This window comes from Prinia subflava, chromosome 3 (genome assembly GCF_021018805.1).
Source record: "Prinia subflava isolate CZ2003 ecotype Zambia chromosome 3, Cam_Psub_1.2, whole genome shotgun sequence".
Classification (NCBI taxonomy): domain Eukaryota; kingdom Metazoa; phylum Chordata; class Aves; order Passeriformes; family Cisticolidae; genus Prinia; species Prinia subflava.
Window position 1 is genome coordinate 79055850 of NC_086249.1, and position 5667 is coordinate 79061516.

Sequence of the window (5667 nt, forward strand, 5' to 3'; positions counted from 1 at the left end):
TGTAGCTCAAATTATCCCTTCACACATCCATAACAGGTAAGCTCTGAATCTACTTATGTCACATTCTAATTGGTTCCATTTAATTTGTGTATTTGTCTCTCTGTGTGTGTTTGTATATACATATATGCATATTTATGTGCACATATGTATATTTGGACATCATCATTAAAAGTAAATATGCATATTGTCACAGGCTATTGCTATGTTCATAAGAGATTCTTAGAGCAGTTTGCTTTATTGTACAATAAAACCATAGAGATTAATTGCCTTCTTTAGAATAAATAAGGAACACAGGACTCATTGTACCATATACTTTTAATAGTTTGGACACCTCAGTGCCCACATAAAAACAAGGAAACATATATTGGAATAGGCAGTATAATTATTTCAGTGAGCAACATCCATCCCACACTCCTAGAAATATGAGATTCAGCATCACGAGATTCTAGAATTATGTCATCAGCTGCACGAGTTTCACAGCTTATCTTTATGATTTTATCTTACAGAAGTGAACTCCAACAAAAATGTATAACTCTGCCAATTTAACTGCACATTCATGTTAATAGTAGCTGTAAAGATTTCAAAAAGGTAAATAGCATCAGCATTTCTATTCATGTGTGCACTTATGCTTATATACACATGTATACACACATAAACATATAAATGCACACATACATGTCTGTGTTATGTATATAACCTGCCTTTAAATATGCCATTATTTTATAAGATTAATTCCAAGTACATTAAACTTGAAAACAATGTTCTATACAGTTGACCAATTTAAAGAAGTCCCTGCTGACGCACAGAAGATCGAGCTAGCTGAGATCATTAAGCATCATCGGATGAGGCTGCAGGTAGCTGAAACATTCCTTAATGGAAATTTAAAGAAAGCAGATTAAAATTATATTCCTCCAATCCAACAGAACACAAAGGTAAAGACAGTCAATTACAACCAAGATCTCATCTAGCACAAAAGGAGTGTTGTAGTTTGTAGATCAGAATTTATTGCCTGAAGTGAACAGCTAGGCTTGTGACTATGTATATAATTACTTTCTGCAATGTACTCTCCTAGCACTCAGATGTAGTTGGAAGATGATGTCTTCCATAATTTTAGTCTGTTAGGTTCATGACCAAGAGTTAGAAAATCTCATCGGCATCAAAGATTTTTTTATCTGTGCTATTCTGTCTTTTTACATTATGAGGAATAAAAAAAATGCAAAATAACATGTACTTGTTTTTTTGAACTCCTACATTGACTATTTTAATAGTGTTTTGTGGGTCAATAAAGTGGTACCAAAGAAGTGGTTCAAGCAGGATACTCTACCTGTCCAGAATGCTTGCAGCTTTCCCCTAGACACATCAGGAGGGCCTTTTGATGACAAGACAATGAGAGTGCTCAGCTCTATACCAGATCTGTTGTTAGATCAGAGAAATGCATCACATCTTTAAAATCACATAACAAAAAAAGATACTGACAAGCAGTTGTTTGACGAGAAGAAATGAAGAATAACAAGAAGGCTGAAAAGACTGCTACATTAGAGAAGATTAAGTGAGTTAAATATCTATGAGTTGCCTTAATGCTAACTAAACACAACATCACACTAGTTAAAAGAGATCAAAGAAGAGAAAAAAGGAAATTTGCAAAGGGACATAAAAAGAAGAAATATGACGACATTAAGAAAGGAAAAAAACTCCTGACAACAAGATACTCTAGGCAACACAACCTCTCCCTTGAGATATAGCATCACTTGAGAATTTTAATCTAGGCACAAAAAACCCACAAAAATATGCCATAAGAAAAAACTTCATTGTATCAGGAAGATGTACTGGATGACCCAAAAGATACATTGCTAATTGGTGTGCACCTGTTATCTGTGATTTTCCTTGCTTGTATGGCCAAGTCATCGTTACTTGTCTGTATTTGGTTTCTCTGGGTCCCATCCAACTCATGCTGCAGTCAACAGAAGTTTCCAACAGGAGCAATAGGACCTCTATATCTGTTCCAAGTCTTTGCTGTTCTAAAAAGAAGAGGGGAAAAAAAGCCCACACTGCTTTGCAAGAACTTAATGCATTCAGTGTATGAAGGTATATGCAACTAAACCCTTAATTTTTTTTTTATATTTAAACCTGTTTTTAGCCTTAGAGACATCTGAGGAAATGTGCATTTGCTTTCACTTGGTGCAGCCAAAATTTTTGCTAGGGAGGAAACTTACAGTTCATCTAAAAATAACTTCTAATGAGAAACGGCTTTGGTCATGGAAGAGTGAAGAAAATTCTCTACACCAAACTAAAAATAAATTCTATATATTACACAGAAATGGCAGGGATCTTTCTATTGCTAAAGCAGTAACGCAACTGATAAAAAAAACTAAGCATGAATTCTGAACTCAAGACCATAGCTTTCAAATACTTTTACCCAATGTCTTAGTATATATAATCAAATAGTACTAAAAACCACTTGCTTGCAGGTAGGGAATCACTATTTTGTGGCAGCTCAGTGTTGGCCCCTTGAGAGACACAAATTTCTGTGTAAGTGGGGCTGAATGTTCAGGGTCAGGGCTGTGCGTCAATGTTGTCCATATATCTCACATCTGGTATTGTAAATCTTTAGAGCAATGTTTCTTGAAAACACTAAACAGCCATTTTGGTAGCCAGTATTGAGCCTGTGGCTATACTGCTTCAGGCTGTGATCTTGTCAGCTTTTACAAGATAAGTAGGGTCAGGCAGGGTCACCACTTGGATTGGTAATTCTAAAGAAAGGCAGGAGGTGCCGGAAGTGTCTCAGGCTATAGAATACCTGTAACTGTTATCCCTGAGCCTTTTCTAATATCCTGATGAAGGCATAATGCCAAGCTGTGACACAAGAGCAAGATCCGTACCCTCTGCAGCCATCAAGTGCATCATTTGCAAAGATGTTTTTCCCTGACCTGGCATGGAAGTGTGAGGTACAGTATGTGGGAAATGGCAAAATTCAGGTTCTGCATGTGCACTTTGTTCTGGATGAACTGCATGTAAATGTGGGGCTCCAGCCTGCTTCATCAGAAAGGGGGTACAGGTGAATGCCCTTTCTGACACCTTTGGGGATGCTGGTAGCTCCAAATTAGGTTTTCTCCATGTATATAAAGCAAAAGACAAGTCCAAGAGTGAAGATGTTGTACATTACCTTTTAGCCTCACACACTTCTACAGAAATTATAGAAGGGCTGATAATGAAATCCTTACCCAGTGGTCTACATTGCCAAGAATTTTAAATTGTAACTTAACCAATTTCTCCTCTAAAGTTCAAACAATAAATAAAATTCTATGTGAAAAATGGAGCCTTTTATTCCTTTGTTAAAATCTGATCAGAGTAAACTACAGATGTTAAAAGGCACTGTAGTTCAAAGAATTAAAAGAATCTTACAGGGTTTGTACAAAGAAAAGAGTTTTAGAGAATAATATGGAAAATATTATAATACTATTATATAAATCAGTGGCACATCCTCACTTTGAATACTGTCTTCAAATTTGGTCACCTCATCCCTGAAAAAAGAAAGTAGAAATAGAACAAGTCCAGAGAATGATAATAAAAATGATAAAAGTCAAAAGGATGGGAAATTTCTTGAGAAAAGAGAAAGAATGTAAGCACTAGCTTGTCTCTCAGGAAAGATATATCCTCATGGGACATTCATAGATATGGCACTGAGGAACATGGTTTAGTATAGACTTGGCAGTGTTAGGTTAGACTTGTTGATCTTAGAGGTCTTTAGTGATTCTATGATATAAATCATACTGAACTGACTGAACCCCCTCCATAAGCTTAGAACACATGCTATTGTCTCAGACAATCTAGGAAATGTCCTTGGACCCCAGCAGTTTTGGAAAGCTCTGGGACCTTTCATGAACCAGATATTAGAGGCATTTTCCTCAGTGTACCCTGTTGTCTTAAAGAACTTTGAGCCACTGGAGGCCAGTCTGACTCATGGACAGGGGACAGCACATAGAGCTACATATTAGAAACACTCATTTTCCTTTGTAAAATCATAGGATCATAGAGTGAAAGCGACCTTAAAGATCATCTAATTCTGATCCCACCATCATAAGCAGGGATACCTTCCATTAGAGCAGGTTACTCAGAGTCCCATATAACCTGGGCTTGAACATTTCCAAGGGTGGAGTGTCCCACATCTCTGGGAAACCTGTTCCAGTGCCTTACCACTGTTAAAGAGTTTCATCCTAATACGTAATCTAAATCTATTCTTCATCTTAAGGCTGTTGCCCCTTGTCCTGTCACTGTATGCACTTGTGGCAAGTCCTTTTCCAGGAACTTGACTTCAAGACTAACTCATTTTTTGGGTCTAACTTTTAGAAACTTCACTTTTCCCTACTGTTCTCTTCTGAAAGGCATAGGTATTTGAGAGGTATGAATCCATTGACTTGACTGGCAACTTTTTCAGTTAAATCACTCATCTTCCTTGAAAATGTGCCATGTGTCTATTAAAACAGTCTCAGTCCCAAAAGACTTGCACAGTCTCCCTCACTTTGTGTGATGGGATCCCCAGACTTCATCAGAGTTCTGCTTAAGCATGACTATAATATAAATAAATAATATTTTGTCCTCAAGATCTTTGATCTTAATTAGCAGCAATGGAAAAAAAACCCTTTCCTCTACTGAACAGTGAAGCAAAAAGATATTGAATTTCAAATGGATGAAAGGAATTGCTTTTCCAAACAATGTACAGCTAATTAATGGAACTTGCTATCAGTGGTTAGTACTGAGAGAAACAGCGTCATATTTGTAAATGAGAAGTCATTTTTAGGCATAAAAGCAAATCCTCACACAAAGCTTAGGTTGGGTTAAATTCAGTAGAACGCACTATGCAGAAGATCAGATTAGATGATAATAATGGTTGCTCCTAACGTTAAAAAATCTGAGTTTTACTAGCTGCTACAACACAATCATCCCAGTGGTTCATGGCATGTGCCAATCAATAGACAGTGTCAGGGCAGCACCTTCACCCATGGGAAACCATCACACTGGACCTTAAGAGGGTCAGGAAAGTCCAGGAGGCTTTTCAAACTGGTGGTTGTCGCATCTCTTTCTAGAGTGGGCCAAATCCTTTCTCCTCCAGCCCTATATGGGAGCCCTGGTGACATCAGTCATATTCATGTTAGCATGGTGAGTCTTCAGTTCTGTCTGCAGCTCTGCAGGAAAAAGCACACCAAGTCCAACAAGGTCTTGAGGGAAAAAAGTTTGGAGGAAGGTGAGGAAAACAAAAGGTCAATGGCTGCAATTAACTGTATATTTTGACCTGTGTGACAGCACACCCTGGAGTCCCAGTGCCCCATTACCCAGACCAGCATTCTTTGCATCCCCATCTAAACCCAGAACCACCAACAGGAACCTGTGGAAGCAGAAGGTCCATCCTCAGGTGCCCATGCTTGAGTTGAATAACTGAAACTTGGAAGCAGGACAACACTCCCCATGGACAAGTGTGTTCTATGACATTTCTGGCACTCTTTTCTACTTGAGATATCCTAAGGCGGGGGCAGAACCAGGAGATTTCATTTGTCCTTATTGCCTTTTCTCATGTTACCTTACTGTGGTGGGCCATGATAGATGCCTGATTCATCTCTGAACTGTTAAGAATATGTTAATGCTGGCAAGGTGTGGTGGTGCATGTTCCTT

At 38.1% G+C, this 5667-nt stretch overlaps 1 long non-coding RNA gene across 1 annotated transcript; it reads right to left on the reverse strand.

Moving 5' to 3' along the window:
* Positions 1–327: 327 nt before the first annotated feature.
* On the reverse strand, positions 328–4475 carry LOC134548659 (uncharacterized). The gene is made up of 3 exons (XR_010079853.1): positions 1866–4475; positions 1325–1413; positions 328–869 (listed from the first exon to the last, which is right to left on the reverse strand). It is a non-coding gene; the product is annotated as an uncharacterized LOC134548659 (long non-coding RNA).
* Between the last annotated feature and the right edge of the window lie 1192 nt (positions 4476–5667).